The sequence below is a fragment of the Alosa sapidissima genome, chromosome 12 (assembly GCF_018492685.1).
Source record: "Alosa sapidissima isolate fAloSap1 chromosome 12, fAloSap1.pri, whole genome shotgun sequence".
In the NCBI taxonomy this organism is placed as follows: domain Eukaryota; kingdom Metazoa; phylum Chordata; class Actinopteri; order Clupeiformes; family Clupeidae; genus Alosa; species Alosa sapidissima.
The window spans coordinates 6404274-6430076 of record NC_055968.1 but is presented as its reverse complement, the minus strand read 5'-3'; the positions used below and the strand labels follow the sequence as shown (position 1 = coordinate 6430076).

The following is a 25803-nucleotide window of genomic DNA, read 5'->3' as shown; positions in this document are numbered from 1 at the left end:
AGAATAAGTGGATCTCGAGAAAAGCTTTTAGGAGCGCTCCATTATGGGGGGAAATAGAGAGGGAGAATGGCACGTGCAATCAAGACGCTTATTAGAGATTTCATTGGTGGATCCTTCCCAGCTGTCTGGAACTATCCCAAGCCGTGAGGGCTCCTCTCGTTCTTTAAAGCACACAGAAAGGAGATTATAATTAGTGCCATGCATGGAGTTTTGGGAATATTTTACTGCATCTTATTTTCAGTATATTGTTTTGAAGGTTTTCTGGTTCTATCACAGTAAAATGTAGATAGAGGCTCCTGTGACTGCTATATACTCGTTAAATAACTTACACAAGATCTTTATTTGAAAAATATAATAATAATAGAATAGAGAATAATGGCAACAGACAAAAGTATGGTTAAAGGCATCTTTAACCATATGGGCATTATTAACATATGGTGATATTGATATGTAAATGGCACAACATATATTTGAAGGGAAATGTTTTAGTCTAATTTGAGTCGGTCATGTTTATGTAGGCTTCACAGAATTCACATTATTCCACTGCTCTCAGGAGGGTTTCCCTTGATGAGATCTGGTATAGTGTCCCCTAAAACATTAGGCTAAATGTAATTTCATCACAAGGTCAGCACAGTCAGGAACAGGCCAAACCTTTTTATATGAAGATGCATGAATTAAACATTAATTTAATAGGATAAACATTTCATTTAATAAGATGCTGATTATTTAACCATGGGCCTGTACAACATGGTAAAAGAAATGGTTAAAGCAGAGTGTCTAAACAAGCCAAATATGAAGCCCCCACCCACCGCCCATCTCAAGGACTTCTTTTTTTACGAGAGCTTAGGTTGTGTCATCTTGTCGAAACTCACCCATCTCCTCCAGTGCATTACCAAATGCTCTAATTTCCTTGGCAAGCTTGGTGTTTATTGTGAGGCTGAAATTGAAAATGGTCGGTAATGGAGCGAGCTTCACAGCCTTAGACCAATTCTGAATCTAAATTACTTGCTTCTTTTCAATGGCATCGACTGAGGAGAGCTTTGTGCGCCTCGTACCTAATCAACCCCCAGTGTGACCCCAGATCCGTCCGCTCTCCTGGATTAATGATAAAATCCTTGGTTCAAACAATTATTCGACCCCAAATGGCTGGCCATTTTAGTCGGAAAATTAAAGAATGTGAAATTAATTTTTTTTTCCTCCAGACTCAGCATGTTGTAGTGCAGCACTTATTTTTGATCTCTGCCCCATAAACTTGATTTCCTTTCAAAGATTTTTTTCCCTTGCTGTGTGATGTCGCACACCTCTTGGCTGTCTTTTATGACTGCATGGCTGAGTTCAGAGTGTAGCGACTGCCTCAAGGGAAAGAAATGTGAAAACTGGCCATTCTCCTGAACTCCATATTAGAGTGTATGGGTAGGAATGTAAAGATTCATTAGATAACACTTGGGATTAATGCATATAATTTACCCAAGCCATCTTGTTCAGCCATGGGAGATTATGCCTGCAAAATAACTGTTTGATCAAAGCAATTTAAGAAAACTTAAATATACGACAACTGCAAAAATCTGTATCATAGATTAGTTTAATGCAAGACACTATGACACTACAAGACAGCAAGACACTATAGCCAACATCTACTTGTAAATATGAAATAAATGGATTTCTTCTTATGTCACCAACGTCTTCTTATGAAGACGTTGGTGTGCTTCATCTTAATTTATTCATCAGAAAAACTATTGCCTGAGCACCAGCACTGGCCCAGATGATCACAAAAGGAATGTGGATTAACGATACCACAGCCACAGCAGTTTATGCACACTGTGGACTTGCTAGCTGTACAGTGAGGGCTGGAGATTTTTGCTAGCACTGTAGTTTTAGTCAGCTTTCAGGAAGAAGCTACAGACTGTTACACCTGTGTGCAGTGTGTACCAATATACAAGGTTTCTGATCAAAAGACCAATTTCAAGTGTGTGTGTGTGTGTGTGTGTGTGTGTGTTTGTGTGTGTTTGTGTGTGTTTGTGTCCGTCTGTGTCTGTCCTGTTTCTCACCATTAGAGGGCACTCTGACATCCACCTGCTAGTCAGACCTCTATGAGTAGAATCTGTATAGACAGAAGCCTGTAGAAGTAAGGAAACTAAAGTAAGAGAACTTTATAACTCACTGCAGATGAGACTACAAACAGACAGATGTCCACATTTAGAGTTAAGGCTTTGGAAGCTGCCTGGGGTTATACAATTTCACAAGAAAGCATGACACATGAATGAAGGATGTCAGGCAAGAAATCATTAGTTTAATAACGTTTAACCCTCCTGTTTTGTTTGCAGTCAAATGTGACCGATTGACAATTATTTTCTCTCAAAAATATTGTTAACTTATTCTGACTACCATGAAGCTCCATGACTTTGTTAACACAGGGCATCTGAACGCACAAAACATTTATTTTCATAACAATTTGAGTGTTTTATTTAACTTTAGAACACGCATGTGTATTCCCGGTCAAAAATGACCGGCCATTACAAATGAATGGGTGAGAAAATGGTGAGTATAAAATTGAGTCCAGACACATACCTATTGATCAGATGAACTGTATGTGTCCTTCTGTACATTAAAACACACACATAAACACACACCCTCACTCCCACTCTTTACTTCTATGCCAGCCCCCACTGGAACCTTTCCCTAATAGCATCTTCTCCTTTCTGACTTGCATGAGCTCAGGTCAATGAGGCCTGCAGGCCATAAATAGCAAATGAGCCGTGGCCTACTGGTTAGCACTTCGGACTTGTAACCGGAGGGTTGTCGGTTCGAACCCACGGCTGAAGTGCCCTTGAGCAAGGCACCTAACCCCTCACTGCTCCCCGAGCGCCGCTGTTGTTGCAGGCAGCTCACTGCGCCGGGATTAGTGTGTGTTCACTGTGTGCAGTGTGTTTCACGGATTGGGATAAATGCAGAGACCAAATTTCCCTCACGGGATCAAAAGAATATACTTATACTTATACTTTTAACAAGTTATAATGCAGCGGTCCTTTTTGACCGGGAACACAAAACAAGTAAACATGAAATGAACACAACAGGAGGGTTAAAAGGGCAATTCTTTAGTAATTTATTTTTCTTTGATTATATGCCCTTGGTTATACTCAATTGTCGTGTTTTTGTCCCTACTTCTAGTCTAGAGTTGTTGTGTTGGTCTGTGGAGCCAAACGATTTAAACTTGGAAAGATGAAATGGAACTTGGACATTAATAGCATTTTTTTCAAGGACTGATGAAGATTTCAGGTGCATATTTTCCCCCGTCTTGAAACACAAAGAATGTTGTTGTAAAGAGCCCAGAGGAGCGTGTGCGTGTGCGCTCAGGGTTCAGGAAACACTCAGGATACTTAAGGAGAAAGCAAAGGAAATGCATTGCCATGGAAACAGGTTCAGTGTCATTGAGGATGGAGGGAATAATTAGTGATGTTCATCCATTATATCTGTTGTCTGTTAAGGAACATTTTTATCTTTTTTTGTTAGCCATTAACACACATTTTATATGTTGCATGTAATATTTTTTGTTTTGCAGTGAAAATCCTTGATAAGAATCCAGAAAAAAAACAAAGTGAGAGGGCACTCAGACTCATAACTAATGAATTTTAATCTGCATGATGGAGATAGCTGTGTGTCTGCTGCAGTGAGCTTATATGACACATTCACTTGTGTTAGTTATGGATGAGGGACTATTTTTACCAATGTTTTGTCAAAATATTACTAGAGGTTAAAAGTGCACATATTTAATAAATTAAGTAAAGTTTGCGAGCAGCTGGCTAAACAGTATGCCAAAGTGCTGTGTGTGAATATTTGCCCCCTTCATTGCTCAAGTGAATTTGAAGTTTTTGAAAAAAATTTCAGGAGATGCGTACTCCAAAACATTGTTGAAAGATTAGACGCAATGGCCAGAGATCTCATTTAAATATTTACCCCTTGAGGCTGATTATGCGGTTGTGGCTTGGCTATTTCTTTACCTCTTTGGAAAGCCAGTAAGAAGCTTTTCATAAGCTAGAACCTGCAGAACTCATCTGCTGGTTTGCCTATTGCCTATTGACTTGTTGCTCTGCATATTTTGAAGGTAAATTTGTAAGCCTGCAGGGACACGTCTATCTCAGAGCTTTCACCCTGGCTTGAAAGGACAGTCTGATTAGGGCTTTCACTGGAAAAGACACTGCACAGATTCTACCCAAATTTGAAGCACACACCCTGAAGTAAAGCAACAAAGTCCAAGGTTAGCAAAATGCAGTGCAGAGGTTGTTGATTGAGGGCACATCATCTGTCTTGGGCTTTTAAAATACAATTTTATATTAAGGCACAAATACACGGAGGCATTTGAATATTAACATTTTTGCAAGGTCTGCTATTTCACTTAATGTTGATCAATAAAACATTAATGGCGTAAAGGCGGCTTCATTATTCATGCAATTTTATTCATATTGTTGGTCTTCGTTGACTTTGTATGACGCCCCTCTTTCAGCTCAGTAACCTCACTGGCATCAGAGCTTCCAGCCACAAATATACACATACAGCAAACACACACGCACTCGCACACGCACAAACACACACACACACAACCCTGATTTGGGTGCTGCAACTGTCTGTTTGTGTTGCATTGGAAATTCTGCGACGCGTCTCTGTTCCCTGGGCGAGTCCTTGCTCTCCCCCTTTCTCTTAGTTGGCCGTCGGTGTTGTTGGAGGCAGGGGAGGATCATCACGTGGCCAGAAGGCAGTTCCTTCATTATGCAGCTGAAACAATAGTATGTTCATAGCTGCACTAATTATTATTCTGAGAATGTACCAATTTGTTACATCCAGAGTGACAGTCAGCCCGGGCCTTGAAAGGGGCAGCGCGCCAGCCATTGCAGTCAAGTGAAAGGGCTTCTTTCATTCAGACTAGTGGGACAGGAATGACCCTGTCGCATATGTGGGCAGAGGGAAGGGCCCCGTGCCAGCCTCAACAGTCTGTTACCAAGTTTCATCACTCAAGACTGGCAAGCCAAAGTCCGGCCAAGGCTTTGGTTAATGCCATTCATGGGGCCCGCCAAAATAACGGCCACTGTTGCTAGGTTTTTTTTAGTTGTGTGTGTGTGTGTGTGTGTGTGTGTGGGGGGGGGGGGGGGTCCAAAAAGCAACAGCGTCACTCAGATTCGGTAAAATCTGACCCTTCTTTTCCTTTAAGAATCAGCACATCAGTTTTTCTATTTGCAGCCGTCAGATGAATAAACGGTGAACTAGCTTTGGTTGAGAGAGTGCAATCTCCTGCCCTCATCAACAGGGCACTCCCTGCTATTGATTTAATATTTAATTTGATATCCAAGAGTTTTGTTTCCTATAGGCTAATAAGCTGTGCAATTATCCGAGCATACGTTCACTGCCAGCCCCCTGCTGTGAAACAGAGGATGTTTTCTGATGTGCAATAATTTGATTAGAAATGTACTGTGCTTGCAATTCAATTACAGCTGTTCAAGTTCAAGATCAAGTGCTATCCTTGCCTCTCGAATTTAAAGGGATGCTTTCATTAAGGCAGCTACCTTGCAGGCCTATGTGCTTGATTCCATGTGTAAATAACTGTAAGTTCACTTCCTAAGATGTCATATGGCAATTAAAGAGATTTCTTGCAGAAGGCGCCAAATACTGGTGTAAGCATTAACCTCAGAGCTTCATTTGACAGTATATTGTCTGAATTGAATATAATGGATTTTGGTGGGATTGTTGTGTATGTAGTTTTCTGTGCCTAATGATGCATAAATATATCAAGTCAGACAAAGCCAATGTCTGGTGAAATGGGATTTTGTGGCTTTGTAGGACCTCTCATAGTGTACCTGTTAATGACAGTTACATATCACCAATTACTTAAGTGAAAATTTTCATTTAATTTTCAGAGGATTCCATATTTGGACTAATGTGCCAATAACTGCTAGTGTTACAGTTTTGTTTTAAAGAAAGACTTTTTTAGTTTTTTGGAGTTACATTCCTCAACATACTCAAGCACTTTTAGAAATGATCCACTATATTGAAAGCAAACAATTGGATATTCTAATAGATGAGATTTTCTATTCTATGACTAACTTTGTATTTTACAGTTCATTTGGATGTGTTAGTGTTTATACACAATGCGCTCTCCACACTGTAAACAAATAGATACACCACAAAAATGAGCTCCACACAAACTTATAGAAATATAATTATGGAACAAAACACAGAGCTGTTTGTCCCCTGCTCTGGTCTGGTACAAACATCGCTCTAATGAGGCCATGCAAAGCTCTCTCCAGTCCTGTGAAGAGCCCTGGATAATGAGTGGGCTTGGTTCGGAATTGCTGCCTTAACCTATGGCATAGTGACAGTCCGCATTAATATGCATTATGGGCCCCAGTTTAGCGAGGCCTCTCTGGGCTGTCCCTCACTGACAGACATTGTTAGCCTTTGGGTTACGAGCCCAGTGTTTTGGCAGCAGAGAGAGGCCCATGGCTCAAACCGCACTCATTATGACATAATCCTGCATTAATCCTATCCTCTATTAATAGCCGATGACAGTGGCGGTTGGTTCACTCTCTCCGTCACCTTCTTCAGGGGGTTAAATTGCGGGGGCGTCGTTATGCTAACTCTTTGTGAGTTGATTAATGTCCTTCAATGGGAGAGCAGACGTGAAGAAGCCAGTGGTGGGGGCCCCATTTGTTTTTTTAAAGGCCCTTCTAAAAAGGGGCCACTATTTTATTGTGTCATTTTATTTGTTGAGGGTGTTGTGCTAGCTTTAGATAAGGGGAAATGATTGTCTAATTATTGTGTTGTTTGTAGTTTTAAAACTATTGTATATATTAGTATTATATATGTAAATCTTTTCTACTCCCAATTATTGGAGGTTTGATGAAAAAATCTCACATTTCTTAAATACAGAAACACTGACAGAAGTTATATTGCTGTAGCTCTGAGCTGTGTGGTGGATGTGTTGCCATGGAGGCACGTAGCCCACAACACTATAGGCCGAGATGTTATAGCCACCCACCCTGTTAACCACACACACAGACCAGCCCATCAGGCCCGATCCATCTACGCTCAACACCAGCCCACTCACTAACCCCCCGTGACACACAAAAGACAAAAGACAACAGAGCAACGTGAGACAAATATTTTAATGTTGACAAATGGGTGCCTCATGAAAGTGGTTTTGAGAGGACACTGGGTGGGTTGAAGGGACTCTAAGGTCAGAGCGCTGGCATCAGCGAGTTACACACAGCCCGCTCTGATGGCACACTGACGCACACGGACACTGCGGTCAGTCACAAGCCCTTGTATTCACTGCTTGATAGCCGCTGGTAAATGACTCGGCCTCGATTCCGGGAAGACCTCCTTTTTAGGTTACTCCACTCCGCTGCATGTGTGACTTAACCTCTGCCAAAAAGGAAGGGGTTAGTTGGGTGGGGGGGCATAGCCCTGGCATGAAATAAAGCAGGTTGTTCCGGAACCTTCTAGCCGGAAGCCCCTTCCCTCAGGTCCTCAGCCCTGGGCCCTCTCCTCCACTCCCCTCCCCTCCCCTCCCCTCCCCGCTGGCTGGCCCAGGTCTTGCATTCCTGATGGCTGAGGCCCAGGCGGGATGGTGCGGTCAGCAGTGAAGCAGCACTTTTGTTTCGAAGCCTGTGAGTCCGACGCAGGCTGACCTTTTGCATCAGACAAGTATCATGTGCCAAAGAGGAGGAGGTGAGCGCAGAGGCAAAGACAGGGCAAGTGCACCCACCAGACTAGACCAGACCAGACCACGCCGGTTTCCCAGCAGTTACCCCACCAGCTCCCCAGGAGGAAATGGGCGAGCTGAGTTTGACAAGGCAAGCAGTGTGTAAGCATCGTTTATGAGTCAATGCCTTTTGTGCTGACGTTTTATACCTTTTATTTAGATGTCTTGGTTTGATTGAGTTTATTGAGTATTTCCAGTATTTTATTTTATTTCGTTCTGATTAGTCTAATGAAAAGGACCCTATTTTATTTTGAGTGGCCATGGGAAGTCTACTTTGTATTCAATTATTCAATATGAAACTGTTTTAATATGTACCTGTCTTTATGATACAGTTAAGATCAGGTATTGGTGTAGTAACATGCGCTTGGTATCTCATATATTTCAAATCACAGTTATAGTATTTTGGAATCTCTTGAAATGAAGCTGCTCCATTTGATTTCAAATAAATGAAATTTCCCTTTGGATATTGGACATTTTTTTTTTTTATCTTACCCATATTTCTAGATCATTTGGCTATACCATTCAGTCACTTTAACCATTAACCCTCTCTGATTTAACCTTTCAGCAACATTTCATACATTTCTATATAGTTATTACAGTGTCAGTTTCATGCAACCAATGATTTATTTGGTTATGAACAGTTATTTAAGAGCCCCCCAAATTAGATGGAATTGCAGTAATATTATCTGAACAGTCTCTGAAAAGGATTGGATTTTTTAGAGCTTCGTCATTTAATATCAGTTCAGTATTTGCAAGAAGCTATTTTTGTCTTTTGAAATGTTATCAAGTTTGTTGACATTCTGAATTCATGTGCATCCTCTCCACATATAATCCCTGTCCATAAAGATCAAAGATGTATACGTGTTTAAAATGATCCCACTAGTCCAGTTCGATGCAGAGCTGTCATATTTCACCCCTCATCACTCTCCCATCTCATTTTCTCACAGCTTACATCTGCCAGTAACCCATACTTATGGAGACGTCCTCTTATGGCAGACAGCAGCCTTAAAGAGAAGGATCAACCCTCTCTTTACATTTCCCTTTCAACTGTTGGATGCCACTCGTCAGGCAAGCCACAAGTTTCTGAAGGCAATCAGTTGCGCAGGTCTTCCCTGGGACCTCCAGTCTAATATGGTGCAATATGGCCAGAGTAATTAGAGGAGCAGGGAGCAGTGGAACACACGATGCCAGGCGTCTCCCCAAGGGCTCTCTGTTTGTCATCATCGGCTTCATCCAGAAAAGAGCAGCATCACCTTGGAATAGAACAAGATGTGAGGGAGACGCAAGCGCTTCTTAGAAGTCTGGTGCCTTCAAATAGGGCCGTGTTTGCAGTGTTCACGATCAGAGTTAATATAACCTCCCCCAACTCTGGTATTTACAACTTCAGAGGTCGACATTTTGACATTTTCTGAAAGCTCTGACTTCACTAATAATACCGTAATGCCATAATTATGAGCTCACAAGTTCCATTTGATGACAGCAGTAGGCCACCGTTTGTGTAGAACATCCACTGTTCCATGGTGTCATACTTCTTTGTTTGAGTCCTTTCATTTTTTGTTTGATAAAGTTCAACTCTTAGAAACAAGCAACACTCTTATTGACATGATATATTCTACAACCAACACTCTTACTGACATGATATATTCTACAGGCGGCAGCGGTAAATTATTTTAAAACATATATCTTAGTGTTCATGGAATCTGGATTTATACTGAAAGATGCTATACAAACAGGCTATATTATTCCAAGACTTCATTTGCCTTCTCAGGCAATCCAAATGTCCTGTGTTTCTTTTAGCAGCCAAAAAACCCCTCTCTGGTGCTAAACGGTGATATTTTGACTGGAGCTCAAGCGTGAGCGTGCACTGTCAAGATAGACCGAGCATCTGTTGGTGGAGCGGCCCATGCGTCGGTAATTTCACCGGTGGGCGGCTTTTGTGTGGCTGAGAGAGTGGAGCCGGCAGTGGCGAAACTGAGGCGCGCCGAGTCGGCAGGTGCATGCCACCAAATTACCGCCTGCAATTTGCATTTTCCTCCTCCTAAGAAGCATGCCATTATCATATCAAAGGGAACTCACAGCAATGTCTAGTTTGGAGAGATGTGGCACTGCTTCAATTTGAGCAATTAATGCAGGATGAAGACACTTGTCAAGCATCCCAGAGTTCGCTGCATCCATCATCATTGTTTCTGGAGCTGGAGGATGAGGCGCTTTCTCGCTCTCTCTCTCTCCTCTTGGCGAAGAGGGAGAGGAGAGTGTGGATTATACACACACACACACACACACACACACACACACACACACACACACACACACACACACACACACACATATTCAGACACATTCAGACCAAAAAGACATGCACATGCACATACAGACACAGGTACACGCACACACACACACACACACACACATATTCCGGCACATTTAGACCAAAAAGACATGCACATGCACATACAGACACCGGTACATGCACACACACACACCGGTACATGCACACACACACAAACACTGAAAAGAACCAACATGTAAATCCTTAGTGCTTTTCTCCTTTTCTACTCTGGTTACTGAGCTGTTGTAATCTCATCAGCATCTTATATTTTTTGTCCAGACACTTGTACAATGAGTGAAATGCACACACAGTATGGATAAACTGGTTGAGTCAGAACATTTCAGTGATATATACATATTCAAATTTGCAGTGGTCTCTTAATTTTTAATATGACGGTCAACTCATTTAGATGTCACTCAGCAACCATAGTATGACATTAGAAAAAATGTGCAGTGGTCTTTTCATTTTTTCCAGAGCTCTATAATATATATACTTTTCATGAGGAAAATAATGTATTAAAGTTGTCATCATATTATTTGTGGCTTTCATAACATCTATCATGTAGTCCACACGTCACATTACGCTGAATGGCTGTTGAGTGAATTCATTTGTTTTACTGCCGATTCCTGACATCCTCTGCCATTCTCCCACAATTTGTTGGCCATTAAATCCAAAGCACAGTTCAATCAGGGCCATTATGGAACATCTTCTCTCCTGTTAAGAAACCGTCTTGTCATTTAGCTTTGGAGGAAGTCTCTCCTTTTCCTCTCTCTCTCTTTCCCTCTCTCCCTCGAATTGTTCTGAAGCACTCTACATTTTTCTTTGGGGCTAGCACTTACAAGACTGTATTAGTCACAGCTGTTCACTGTGATTTCCATTCCTTGCCTGGCACAGTCACTCTGCCAAGTGCTTCTGAGTGCCTCTCCCATTCATGTGCCTCCTGCCAGATCGTCTCCGTATTTCTATGATAGTCAGCTGTCCCTTACCGCCATCTGAATTGAATTTGATGGGGAGTATTTTGTTTGGATTCCCTGCCAGAGCTGCCTGTACAGGATAATACGTCTTGATAGTGTATCATGCCATGCGGTGGCGTATTAAGGGGGTTGCCATGCTACGGTGATTAGAGGTTAGTGGGGCGTAAAAACGATGAAGCAATACTACAGCAAATATTAGCAACAATGGAGGCCTCTCGTGTATAAATTGTATTATGTTTGAGCATCAATCCCTACAGTGACTGGATTGAAGTCTCTCAACGGTTTGAGGGATGAATTGCTGGCACTGAAATATAGCCATTTATGAACTTTACCCAGCCTGGCCGAGAAGAGGGAATTTTCCCACTGTGATTTTGATGACGGCTATTTTTTCCCCCCTCCATCACATAGGAGTGAATTTAAAACAGGATCACAAGTCCTCAACATAGGTAGACATGCATAAATGTAGTGAGTATCTCATCAGGTGCTGTATCATGTTGTGGTGCAGTGTGTAAACCTCAGAACACCTCCAAACACCTAACAGACTCTTCAGCCTCTTCCATATGGATCCATCCTGTCTTACGCTCTTCTTCAGCAACCTTATCTATCCCTCTGGTGATATTCCTTTCTCTCTCTCTCTCTCTCTTCCCTTCTTCTCTCCTTCCCTCTCTTCCTCTCCGGTGGGGTTTGCACCCCATCCTTGATGTTTGTGACAGGCCACGATAGGAGGACGCTCTTATCGCCATGGGGTTTCGGAAGGGCCCGGGCTAAATTGAAAATTGCAAATGAAATCCATCCGGGTTTAAATTCATCAGCTATTATGTCAGATGACCTTTGGCAGCCGCTGATAAAAATGAGCGAATGTTAGCTCTGATCCAATTTTCGACACTATCCGCTCCTTTCACTTCATTCCCAGTCAGACAGCAGCCTCACTGGAAGTGAAAATGATAGGGTTTCAAGAGAGCGCCATTGTGTTGCAGATTAAGATTTTCTCTGCCTATTTGCTGGGGTCGGCCTTGTGGTCCCCTGTCTGGTATTTCACCATTGTCCAATCAGTTTCAATATCTGCTTCAGAGGACATGTAAGCCATCCTCAGTGATAAACACTTACAGGGGAAAATGTTGGACTTAATGCTTTTGCCACTGAGGTACTGGGGGTCACTGTGTACCAATATTGACGGGCAGATGTTAGTTTAATCTGACATTCTTAAGGAATGTAACGGACCTCCTTGCCCAATCCTTCCTGGCTTTTCTCTGAGCTTCCTGTCATTATTTATCATCACTAAACACAAATGTTCTTTTTTTGTCATTTTCAGGGTGTTAGTCTAAAATGCTAGTTACCGGTAAGCATAGCAGTGGACACAGAATCAGGATATTATTCAATGGACAAAATATCCCACTTATTTGATGTATGCTTTTTTTTACATAAGCCACATTCAAATACAATACAGTGGAATAATGTGATTTTATTCAACTGTCAAAAATCTATAGATGTTCATTATACAGAATAGTTTTTGCCGTTTCACTTTTATAAATTAAGATAAATTTCAAATGTATCTATTTATTATTTATGTTTGAAAGGGACCTTGCTTTTGGTATATCAATATCTGTAATTAACGTGCAGCTATTAGTTGGTTAACTGTATGGCTAGTATATCCTTTATCAGGCATTTATTTATATATGAATATACAATAAAAATGCAAATCGTTTGATTATGTTTCTGTTTTATTGTGTTAAGTATTATAATTTAAACCATATCATGTAACCATACTTTATGACGTAACCATATGAATTCTGCTGTAATGTAGTATGTAAATAAATGTAATGTTTAGAGATCATGTATTTTTTAGACATGTGCAACACTATTGTTCTAATGCATATATTTGTATATTAAAGCTTATGTCATTTACATTCACACCTAGTATGTTGAATTGACCAATCAAGATACTGTTTAAGAACCAGCTGTTTTATGAGTGCATATGCAGGAGAGGATTATGCAGGATTATGCATGAGATCCCTGGACATAAATGACAAAACAAGGGACTGGTATCTGTTGCCAATTATGGATGATAAGTATCTCATCAAAATCAAATTCATACTGATGGGTAATCAGTAGACCACAGCATTTCAGATGTTCAGGGACATATACTGTATAACACTATGACAAACAAATATGGAATCCGCATTTGCATATTCAAATTCAAGTTTTTGCCGATGCACAGAATGGGCTATACTAAACACATGGGCTATTTAATACTGGTGAATGAAACAGTGAATCAAACACAGACATCACAAAGTTTTTTTCCATTTCTAGGCGGCGTAGTCTTTTTATGATTTTGACCTTGTATGACGTCACTGTGACCCCTCCCATTGGACCTGAACACTGCCCACAGTTTCTTTAGATTCTATATCACTCCCACCTCTCAGATTTCACTTCCACCATTATCAGCCCTCTTGTTCTCTTCAGCATCTTATAGATTACATTACTTCCTTAAACAGCCCTGTTCAAACACTGCCTCTGTTCAGCATCACCATTTCCATACACACATAAACACCCGGTGTGATCACAAACTTCCAGGTGTGTGTACACGCCATATGATATAGCAGCTCCTGATCCCTCAAAGCTGCTGACGCTGCTGCCGCGAGGTGTACCTGCCCGGGATCTTCGGACCGGCTGTCCCGCTCCTGTCATGGGGACTCTTTTGACCTCTTGGGGAGGGCCTGATTTCCCTGGGCACCTTTGTGTTCTTTGATTAAATGTGTCATGTGAAATTGTAGCCTGGTGAGAAGCGGCTGGCCGGGAGGGCCAGGGCGGATGTTTGAAGTCATGATGAGGTGTCCCCACGGAGCCCGGAGGCCATGTGGAGGGGGACGGGGGGAGGGGTGGAGATGTGTCACATTTGGGAAAGAGACAAGCCCATTCGTTGTCACTTAATCCTAATCGCTACGGGCAACTCTCACTGTATCGTCAGCAGACGTAGTGGCCAGGCTAAATAATAGATAGGGCATGTTTTTAGCGTAGCACGCTGTGTTTACAATGGGCCGTTTTTTTTTTAAAGCAAGACAGCAACACTCACAGAAACTCTATAAGAGCTCAGTCTTCTTCATTATGTACAAATGTAGCAAATGGAAATACAACTGTTAGTAACAATGCAATATTCATTCATAGTGCCATATTTTTGTATTTGTGTGTACTTCTTTAAGAGTCAAATAAAAGAGGGCCATTTTGGAGAGGTTTTATTTCTGTTTTATCTCGCCCGTCTCCAAGGCCTGTCTGGACTCTTCCCCTTGCACCTGTCACAGGTGCTGATCATTAATCAGTTATTGCCACAGTTTATTTGGCGGCTGACAAGTTGCAATTCCCCCCCCCCCCCCCCCCCTCTGATTTGGGACGTTTGTCAGGTGGGAATTATGGCAGAGCACATGTGACAAAACACATCACCCCCTTTTCTTCCCTTCCCCTCTTCCCCTCTCCCCCTCTCCCTGGCTCTTTTCTTCCCTTCCCCTCTTCCCCTCTTCCCCTCTCCCTGGCTCTTGGCTTCTCCCGCCACCTCCCTGCTCTCCCTCTCCAGTTTTTCCACAAACAGTCTCTGGGACTCTGAAGTAATAAGGCGGAATGTATAATTAATTACCCTGCTTGCTCTAATTAAGGATGAATAAGTTGTGTCCCTCTCATCATCACAAACGTGGAGATGGGTAATACCAGTTTATGCTATATTAACTGCAAATATGCAATCCTTCTGAGAGCACTTTCCTTGATGAATTTGATGAATGTGACAATAATTAGCAGAGACAGATGAGAGCTAAATTACTACTGACAATGTAATGCTATCCTGCTCGAGGGCTCGGGAACATGGCAGGCTAACATGGCGGGGCCCAAGCCCCATTTCTAATTAATAGTCTTTCTGCCAGTGGAGAGAAAAAAATGGATGGTAATTGTTTTCGTCAAAGGCAGTAGGGAGCTATCAGGGTAATAAAGTTAATTAGCAGAACAAACAACCTTTCTCTGCCTTACCAGAATGGGCAAAAAGTGTCATTCAGTCTGGGGTGGGGAAGATATGACGAGATTAGATGATAGCAAAGGAAATTTTACACCAGAGGAAAACAGGGGAGGAAAATCAATTATTCTATTCTTTTTCTCTCTCTCTCTTGTTACAGTGTGTGAAAAACACTCACACACACACACACACACACATGCACACATAATTTCCCGCTGAATAGAAAAAGCATTTTCCCCTCTAATTTCATGGCGCTATCTTCTTACTCATTTGGAAGATCATTTATTTTTGTGTGCTTCCTCAAGAGCGGAGGCCGGCACTGGTATCTCTTCATGGTCTCGGTTGCCTGACTCCAGAATTTTGTCAAAAGCAATTTGTGTGCCATCAACTTTGTAATGGTCAAAAAACAGTCAGAATGCTAAAGCCATTACAAATCTGAATTAGACAATGATTAGAATTATTTCAAACCTGAATGGGGTGGAGATATTGCAGACGGTCTGACATTTTCCCTTTTCTTGATGACACTGTGATTCTCGCTGACAGGTCAGGTAATGAAACCATGTTACCAACAGACAGCCCAGGCGTGGGTATTAGAGGCTCAGAGATGCGATGCTCTGTTTCACTCTGGGCGTCTGACTACGCCTGTTACTTCACCCAGATTGAATGAAGCAAACACACACACACACACACACACACAAAGCACTCCGTCGCCCTTCTATCCTCATGTCGTGTCGCATCTCCTCAGATAATTCCACCCAGGCAAATGTAGGGAAGTGTTTGTACACAAGGTGGTGGTAGCAACACTTCTTCCCCCAACCATGTAATGGTTGTCGGTTGGCTAGCGCACTGATTGGAATGGAGATGGATGCCTCTGGCACAGCATATCTGTACTGGGGTGCTTTTGCAGATGGAACATGTCAGACTCACAGGGTGGATACAAATGCAGTGGTCAAATGACATCTCCTGCATGAGCTCCTATGTGGGGAGGAAGGCGGATTTGTTTTATATGTTTCCTTCAGGCAGAACAACTTTTGAATATCAATTAACATTGGAAATGGAAATGATTGTTTTCTTTGCATGCCATCTCAGCATCATTTTTTATTAAACTGAAGTTAAAACATTGGTGATGCCTTTAGATTGAATTTACAGCCTAGGGTGTGTTGATGACACTGGATTAAGTCTTTGTGTGTGGGTGAACACATCAGAGAGAAGGAGAGGGAGATGGAGAGGTGTGTGTATGTGTGTGTATGTGTATGTGTGTGTGTGTGTGTGTGTGTGTGTGTGTGTGTGTGTGTGTGTGTGTGTGTGTGTGTGTGTGTGTGTGTGTATGGTTTCCAAGTGTTGTTTTGTCCTAACGTGATGCTGGCCAGACATCACCTGGGAGCAGTGATAGCTTATCAAAGCTGAAGCAGTCCCTCTTCAACACTGCCAGATAATAATGGCTTTCTATTCAACCAAGTGTAAGCGGGGGAAACCATGGGAACCACTGGTCAGCTGACAGCTGGATAGACAGGTTGACGGCCCCAGTGGCATCATGGGACATAGCTGTCACCTGATGTTCCCATTACCCACTGAGATAACCTTCATTGTGGCAGCGCAGAAACAAAGACTTGGCTTTAGAGGGAATGAGTGTGTGTGTCTCTATGTGGGCGTGTAAAAGTGTGGAGCCTGTGTGTCTTAAAACTAATGGAATCAATCTTAATTGCACTGATCAATACCCTGATAGATAATATACCCTGCCCTAAATAATTACCCTTGCTTACATATGTGTGCTTCTACAATAGGTGCACAGTCAGGTTAATGTTCCAATATGGTCTACAATGGCTTTTGAATGTGTGACTCTTATAGGACCATATGGAAGATAGGATGCAGTTGGACATTTTTTTTTACATAATGACAAAAGGTGTTATTTTAGATTTAAATATGTGGTGTATCTAAATATAATACCAATTCCTATTTTTGCAGTAATTTTCCATACTATAAATATTTATCTTTTCTAAAAGAAGACTTGTGAGTGATTCGACTTTTTGTAAGTGCTAGTTCCCCCAGGGGTATTTTCAGCATGTCTTAAATGAGCCCATACATGATGTTACCTTTCACACAGCCAAAAGCACAAAATATATTTTGCTGTGGGACACAAATAGGATATAAATTAAAGAATAAGTTTTAAATGCAGAAAGATTCAGTTGAGGTCAATTATCTGAGCATGTACGTGACTGCGTGTAGAGGTATCTTATGAATGTGTATGAATGCTGTTTCAGATGTGCTATACAGGTAGTTTGTTGTTTGGAAGGTGAGGTCATTGAGAGCAGGGATTTGCTGACATGCTTAAGCAACTATGTAGCGTTCCCCTGGATGTGTCTGCTCCTCCAGCACGCCCCGGCTGTTTCTTCTCGGCTCATTCATCTTCTAAGGCAATATTTGGGCTTTGACTTGATGTAGTGTCATTGCTGATGACTTTCCATGGGGGCCTCGCAGACAGCTTCTTTCAGTAGCTTCTAAACGGCGCAGCCTTCAGCAGCTAGTTTGTTTCCACCCGATTGCGTTCTGCTGGAAAGGTGTCTTTGATCAGTTGCGGTGTTAGCGATAATCAGTGGTATTGTACATCTTTGACCTATGACACGTTACAGCCAGGGAAATGGAAGTGACTTGCAATGTGGTTAGACTATAGTCAAAATATCCAGCCTCTGTTGTAAGGAGAAACAAGATTTGACTCCCTTTTCGGTGACCTGTCTTTTGCTGTAGCTGTCTTTAACCAGATGGTAGGGTCTTGCCCTGTGAGGATGTTATGTTGTGTTAGATATGACAGTATGTGGGAGGAAATGCCTGGTTGATTGTCTTTGAAGGTCAGCTTCTGGAGGCTCTTTGTAGAAGGTCTACAGTTTCCTACCATAGTGCCTTTATCAGACCCATTAACCTGAGAGTATTAATGCATGTTAATATATCATGTTAACAGTCTTCCAAACCTGTGTTAGAGTTTGCATTGTTTCGATGATTGGTAGTGATCATGTGAGAGCTGCCGGTCCACAGGTAGATCACTTGTTAGTTATTCCAGGCCCAGCAGGGACTCTGGTCATTGGCAGTTTGACTCGGGCCAATGTAAATCTGGAGATGTGCGAAATGCCTTTGTTAGGAAACAAGCCTCTTTAAATGCACTAAATTCCGAAGCCCACAAGAAGAGGGGTGGGATATATATGCGTGTGTATGTGAGCGCATAAACACACACACACACACCTCTCATTGTGATGCGGCTGTGCTGCGGGACATTGAGTGGAGGTGCCAGCCACTTGACAATGCCTTTCAGCGGCCTGGGCACAAAGGGCCCTCTTGCGGGGCCTGACAATGGCGCTAACTGGGGCTTCTGCCGTGCTAATGTGGGCCAGACTATCATGCAGATGCGGGGAAACTGCTCTCTCCTCCTCCCGAGCGCTGGCCCCATTGTTTTAAAGATGTAGCCTGAAGGCACAGCCAGGCTAATTGCCTGACAGGTTTCTGACTATGAAAGAGATTAGGAAGTATTTGGCAGGGTAAGGGATGACTTAGTGGAGCGACAATTTGTACTCATTTGTTGGAGTCAAAGACCTAAAACCTAAACCTAAAGTATGGAATTGGCTAAGCATCTTAACCCTATTACTGAGGATGTTTTGGGCTGCTTATAAACAACAATGGCATCATCCCACAGAAGCAGCAGGACACAGGAAATGAGAGCTATTGGCTAGATTGCTAAGGAGATTTAGCCAAATAAGTTATTTCCTCTTTTACATTTCTAAGTCTTTAATTAGACATCTGTTGAGATTCATGCACTTGCTTGATTTGCATATGCCAGTTGTCCAGTTGTCCTTTACTACTGAAATTTCCATGTGAGCTGTATGAGCTCAGTGTCATTTATTTGTCCGCAAACAACTACGCTACGGCAATACCAGTTATTGCAACAGTCTTCCCGCAGGTGTGATGATCAACATAGTGGAGCCCCCCCCCCCCCACACACACACACACCTCTTCGAGGCCTCCAGTGGGATGACCCCCTCCCTCTCTGTACTCCTGCTGAGGGAAGCGAGACATCTCACACCTCCTCAGGGCAGGTTTTAGGGAGGAGTGATAGGGGGGAGTGTGTGTGTGTGTGTGTGTGTGTGTGTGGGTGGATTACAGCTGCTTTTCACTCGGTGGGGTGTGAAGACACACACACACAGTTATACAACTCCTCACTAGAGCTACTGTTTAACACTATTCCACTCTGTTTGCACTGCTGTAGGATGACCAGGGCCCCCCACCTTTCTCCCCCAACACCCCCCCCCCCCCCCTCCAAAGTGCCATTGTGTGCTACAGTGTCTGACGTCTGCCCATCGCAGGTCATCCTTCCTGGGCCCCAGGAATGAAAAGGGTCTGTTTATTTAGTTTAGGTCTTTGAAATACTGAGGAGTGCATCGTGACATAAGATCACTAAAGATGCTAGATCAACATCTAGTCCAAGCAGTCACTGGCTCCCAAAACTGACCTGAACTATTTTCGGTTATGGTACTTAATGCACTTGTGTTGTTCTTTACCAAAGCCATATTACTTTCACCTTTCTTAAGTAAAAAGGGGAAGAATGACTAGAAAAGCTATGCATCAAGTAGACCTATGAATGCAAGATTATACATCACAATGCAGTACTCAGAGGAAATCTGCATTAGCTCAGTAGTTGAAAGAGCTAGTAAAAAATGAGTTCTTGCCCTAATGACACGTCACTAATAATTAAGTCTAATACATGGTGTGATGGTGAGACACATTTGACAACAAAGAATCTTTCTATTGTCTTTCTTTGGCAAGTTCTTGCCTCAGTGGCTTCTGTGCTAACTACCCTCTCCATCAGATCATATTCGTTTTAGTAGTGGAGTGGGATGAGATGTACAGGGATACTGAAGATTTGATGTGTCACATCATCTAATGTGGGCTTTACAGACCTAAAACCGCAAACTACTGACAAAATAAATAGAAAAGGAAGACAAAAAATAAGTGTATGTAGCAGTTTGGATGTTTCATTTTACCTATGAGGTAGTCTGGATGAAAACAGAAATACAGTATCTCTTTTAATAGCCTCCAACGCAATTAAAAGATCTAACATAAATCATAATAATCCCAAATCATGGTTCAGTTAATGATATGTATCTGGGAGTCTGGAAATATTTTGATCACTGTATTTCTTTAACGAGATTCTAATTAATCAACCAGCAAAATGAGCCCAGCCAGCCCCATCACGGGGAGAGTGATGGTGGTGACAAGGTAATCATGGCTATTTCTGTGGCGTGTGTGTGTAAGCAGAGGTAACTGTCATGGCGACGAGCGTGATGGACAGACTCACACTGAGAGAGACAATGAAGGGTTTCTCTGCTCACCTCCCAGTGTGACTTATTTGGACAAGAGGCTTGACGCGAGGTGACAAAAGTGTGTCCCTCCAACTGGAAGCAGGTATGCCTCTCAGCACCTCCTCTGGGACCAGGGCACCTCGTTTTACACGTAATCACACACTCCCACCAGGATGCCAGGAGCACTGACGGACTCAAGGTGGCACGATGGACACCTGCTGTAGCTCTCAAAGTTTGTGTTTGTTTGTGTGTGTGTGTGTCTGTGTGTGTCTGTGTGTCTGTGTGTGTGTGTGTGTGTGTGTGTGTGTGTGTGTGTGTGTGTGTGTGTGTGTGTGTGTTTGTGTGTAATTATAATAATAATAATAATAATAATAATAATAATAATAATAATAATAACAATATTATTATTGTTTGTGTGTGTATGTGTATGTGTATGTGTATGTGTATGTGTATGTGTATGTGTATGTGTATGTGTGTGTGTCTATCTCTGTCTGTGTATGTGTATGTGTGTGTGTGTGTACATGTGTACATTCCCCTGTCTATCTACCATCGTTGAATGACCTCTGTACGTATAGACATCCCCCTCCCTCTGCCAGAGCCTCCCTCACACACTCATATTCTGAAGACTGACCTTGCTGTTCCAGTAAAACAGTTCAGCTACCTCAACCTCCTCTGCAACCCCATGATGACCCTTGTGGGTGTGCCAGGGCTAGTGCTGTAGAGACAGGGCAGGCTGTAGACCCTGGTCATGTAAGGGGGTCAGTTTGGCCTTGGAGGAAATGTGAGGTGGACGTGGGAGACATCAGGTGCAGAGGGGCAGCACTGGTGTGGAAAGTATTGATCATTGCTCCTCTCCTCTGTAGACCGCTGCTGCCTGGGCATGTGTTCCTTCTGCTTCACACTGCCTTAATACAACCCCAAATCAGACACAAGTTGGGATATTGGCTAAAATGAATTAAATGAAAGGAAAAAAAGAATGTAATAATCTGCAAATTTCATAAATTCATATTTATCTGCAAAAAGGACACAGGCAATATGTCAAATGTTGAAAATTACAAATATGACTATTTCATAGAAAATATATGTTCATTTTGAATTTGATACCAGCGACACGTTTTTTTTTTTTTAAAAGTTGGGACGGGGCCAAGAAAATGCTGGAAGTTGTGTAATGATAAAGTAAAAACAAAAAGAGGAATATGAATGGTAACTAGCAAGATGATTAGACTGAGATAAAGTGGAAAAAGGTCCTGTGGTGAGATAAATCAACATTTGTCATTCTTTTTGGAAATCATGGACTCCTCTGGGCTAAAGAGGAGAGGGCCTATTCAACTATCCAACTGATCCAACTTGTTATAGTGCTCAGTTCAAAACCCAGCATCTATGACGGTGTGGAGGTGCATTAGTGCCTACAGCATGGGCATCTTGCACATCTGGCAAGGCACAATCAATTTTGAACGATATATACAGAATTTGAGCAACATATACTGCCATCCAGGCAATATCTTTTTCAGGGAAGACCTTGCCAAAATACACATATTTTGCACATATTTAGACAGTATTTCTCCATAGAGGAAAAGTAAAAAAAGTAGCAACTGGTCTCCTCAGTTCCTAAACATTGGAAAAATGTTGTTAAATGACAAGGTGAAGCAGCACAGTGGTAAACATGCCCCCGTTAAAACTTTTTTTTAAAACATGTTGCTGGCGTCAAATTCAAAATGAACATATGAAGTGAAGCGACCTTGGGTGTCTTGAAAGGCGCTTTATCAATAAAATGTATTATTATTATTATTATGATTATTATTATTATATTTTCCATGAAATGGTTAACATTTTCATTTTCAACATTTGATATGTTGTCTATGTCCTTTTTGCAGCTAATTATGGGTTTACGAGATTTGTGTAGTATCACATTCTGTTTTTATTTGCATTTTACACAACGTCCCAGCTTTTTCAGATTTGGGGTTGTATGTATCCTTGCAAAGAAGTGTGTGCATGATATATATCAAATAGATCCTTCAGATTTAACATTTTGAAAAAGACCAGAGGAAACTTCTGGTTTACATTCACTGCCAGGTATGTCAACTTTACAAAAATGTCAAAGCTGAACGAAATCTATGTGTTAACCCTTGCTGTATAAATAGAGAAACAGGTAGTATCTGTGAAATAAAAGATAAGTGGTGGAGAATCTCCATGGAAACATGTGGTAGGTAGCAATTTGGGTTTGCTGGTCTAAAAATAGCGGTATTATCACAATGAAGTTTCCACGGTAGCAGTATTTATGCATTCATTCCAAGCGTGAACAGTTAGGCCCCAGAGATTGGCACCCTGGCACAGAGGAGCAGCATGGGGTGCACATCCTTGCCAGTCACTTTAGCAGCTCCACCATCACGTTGTTTATATCCATTTCAGAGTTCCCCACTGGGGCTAATTAATAAAACATAAGAAAAAACATGACATATTTATCATTTCAAATTAAACAAATCCAGTGTGGGGTCTGAAGTAGAGTGCATTATCTGTAGTTTTTTTCATTATTATTATTATTATTTTTTATGTGCACTTGCTCAGACTGTGGGTTAGTCTTATCTGAAGTGGTAATTTGTGTTTTCACCCAACCATCTTTTTCTAGTTCTTGAAGACTACAACATCCACAAAATTGTTGTGCTTAAGTGGATGCACTCGACATGTCTATCTTATCTTGTGATGTCGGTCTGCTGTAATAGCCTGAGGCTATCAAAAGAACCCCTTAGTGCCTCAGAGTTTATCGTGCCTTGCTGGACTCCTCAGATCCATTTTTGGACCCTTTTATATGCTCTACCAAGACATCCAGGCTAGCAGTAGGAATGACCAGAGTTGAGAAGGAACATTTAGACAAATTACTGCTTCAGAAATTAGCTTGAATTTTATTTCATTTTTGTCTCCAAATATTAGAACTTTTTTTTTTCAGGATACCCCACATGGCACATGGCAACAGATTATTGGTTCTCATTCATTAATTGGAATCAATCTATCCCTGTGTTTGCAACCATGATTATCCCTCGACCGTTGGCCATTGAGCCCTGTAATACTGTTTTGGATATCCTGTTTTACATACAGTAGTTGTAGTAATCTCTGTCCAAGTACAAACGGTGCATATTTTCATATGGATGGTCTCAATCAGTATTGCCTATATCATACAGGGATTGTGTCAGACATTACAATGCTCATCATAGGAACATAGGAAATTCAATAGGAACTTAGGACATTCTACCAAATTCTTAAAAATCGAGTTGTGTTAATGGCCCTTGCTGACCAGCAGTCGTTTAGGTCACTTCAGAAAGTATTATAAGGCTTTAAAAATGGCTTCCACATTAGCCCTCTGTTGTCCGTAAGGCGCTTAAATGTTGGCTGGTTGACTCTGAAGCCTGTCTTACAGCGTCATCCATGAATAGAGGGACTCTCTTCCGAAGTTGATGCCTTCTTGGTTGGGTCCCATCTGCTCTGATTGAAGGCTTATGAAAGGCTTTTTTTCTCCTCTCCTTTTTCCGGATTGTTCTTCAGCCCATAGAAAGTACTTGCCCTTGTTGGCAGCTAAGCATTCTGGGCCGGCACACAGGGCCCAGACAGAGCCCTCATCCCCTCCCATTCAGCTCTCTCTTTCTCAGGCCTTTCAGGCTCAGTGAGAGAGAGAGAGAGAGAGAGAGAGAGATTGGGGAGGGAAAGAGAGAGAGAGAGAGAGAGAGAGTTGAGGAGAAAAAGCACCAACCAAAGTCTCTGGTTGGATATTCCAGCGTGAGAGACATTCAGAATGAATGATTGCTGAATAGAAAGCTTGTATGTGTAATCAATACACACAAACTGCAAGGGAGCATTCATCACATATCTACTTGAAGAGATTTCCTGTACATTTAAAATCAGTTATTGGAGACCAACTTATCCCCTTTAGGATATGATGGACTGCACTTTTGAATTAAAGCTTAGCCATCTTACAGTGAACATCAATGTCAAGGTTGTGCTGTTGTTTCTGCTGTCCGTTTTTCACAAATATAATGAGTAATTATATGAAGAATTTGGCTACTCCAGAGACTGCGCCTCAAGGTCGTTGCGAGTGTCCCAGTCTGAATTCATATATGCCTTATCTGTTGTCCACATGCCTTTCTGTTTTCAATGGTAAAGAATGGCCACTCGCACAGAAAGGCAGGCCTGCCTAGTGCCATCCCTCATTCAAGGTCTTTTGTGCAGCACCATTTAAAGAAGCTGTCAAGTTCTTTCTGCAGTTGGCAGGGAAGGCCAAATCTACAGTGCCACCGAAGTGACAAAAAGGAAAGTTTTTTTGGTGTGTGTGTGTGTGTGTGTGTCTGTCTGTCTGTGTGTGTTTGCCTGCCATTGTCGGAGCAGAGTGAAGGGGAATTTTAGCAACATGTAATTTACTCCTGAGCCTTTTACTGTACGTGGCTATAGTGATGGTAATTTCTGCCTTTGTAGGTGTGAAAAGATAACCATCAATCAGTTGTCAATTGGTCAATTGCAGAAGTGATGAAAAGGAGAAGGTTGAACAATCCCCTTGCTCTGGCTACCTCGAGGATTCAGAAGCACCAGGAAAAAGTGGAAGCCGGAGCAGTCTCTGGAGTGGATTAGGCAAGCAGGTGCAGATCTGGTAAGAGCCTCTATTTACTTCTGCTTATGCCACTGGCAATATTTATAACCCTAAGATACACAGTTTTGACTTCTAATACAAAAGCCAAGCATGGGAGAAAGCTTTTATATTTTACAGTTAATGTATTTTTCACTTTGGTACTTAGAATATATGATTACTAGTACATTCTTGTTACCTTTCCAGATTATTATTCTTTTATTTTTTGAACAACTCTTACAGTAACAATATGTTTTTCCTCTGTTGACATACATTGATAGAAATTCTTTGCATAAATGAACGAGTTATACTTTGCACTTTTGAGGTTTGCTTTTCACAATATATGAAGCTGACATCAGTTTTCTAACAGGCTTATGAGGAAGTGGTGGAACTTTTAGGGTTTCTATTCAGAGGATCTTGTGTTAATGCTTTTAGATCTGTAAAGCCAGTTAGAATCACTCCGAATGGGGGAAAACTGTTTTTATTGTGTCGTCTGGTACAATGTGAAAACATCCTGTTCTCCCTTTCCCTCGCCTCGTCCGTCTCCGCTGATATTGATTTTGGTTTACGTCTGCTCCGTCCGCCGGATGAATGAAAAGGATTACAGGCCACGAAAGGATGAGATATCATCAGCTTGTAATCCAGCCCATGGTTTCCTAGCTGCCGTATTGTCTATTCTGTTCCGCTATGTGAAAAATGTTGAATATCAACAATGGGTTTCACTGCTGTATTGTTGAGTTTTGTATGAACTAATCTTGCTTCACTAAAAAAGACCTACAGCTTGGACAAAAGTCTATAG

The 25803-nt window shown here is 41.9% G+C and overlaps 1 long non-coding RNA gene across 2 annotated transcripts in view; it reads left to right on the top strand.

Annotated features, from left to right (window-relative positions):
- The window catches only part of LOC121677513, a 94559-nt gene that overhangs the window by 20974 nt on the left and 47782 nt on the right, over positions 1–25803 (top strand). The window contains exon 2 of one of the 2 annotated variants that reach the window (XR_006021017.1): positions 24903–25028. This is a non-coding gene — a long non-coding RNA (uncharacterized LOC121677513). Of the gene's footprint in view, positions 1–24902; positions 25029–25726 lie in introns of those variants that run through there. The other variant, XR_006021018.1, reaches the window with a different exon arrangement.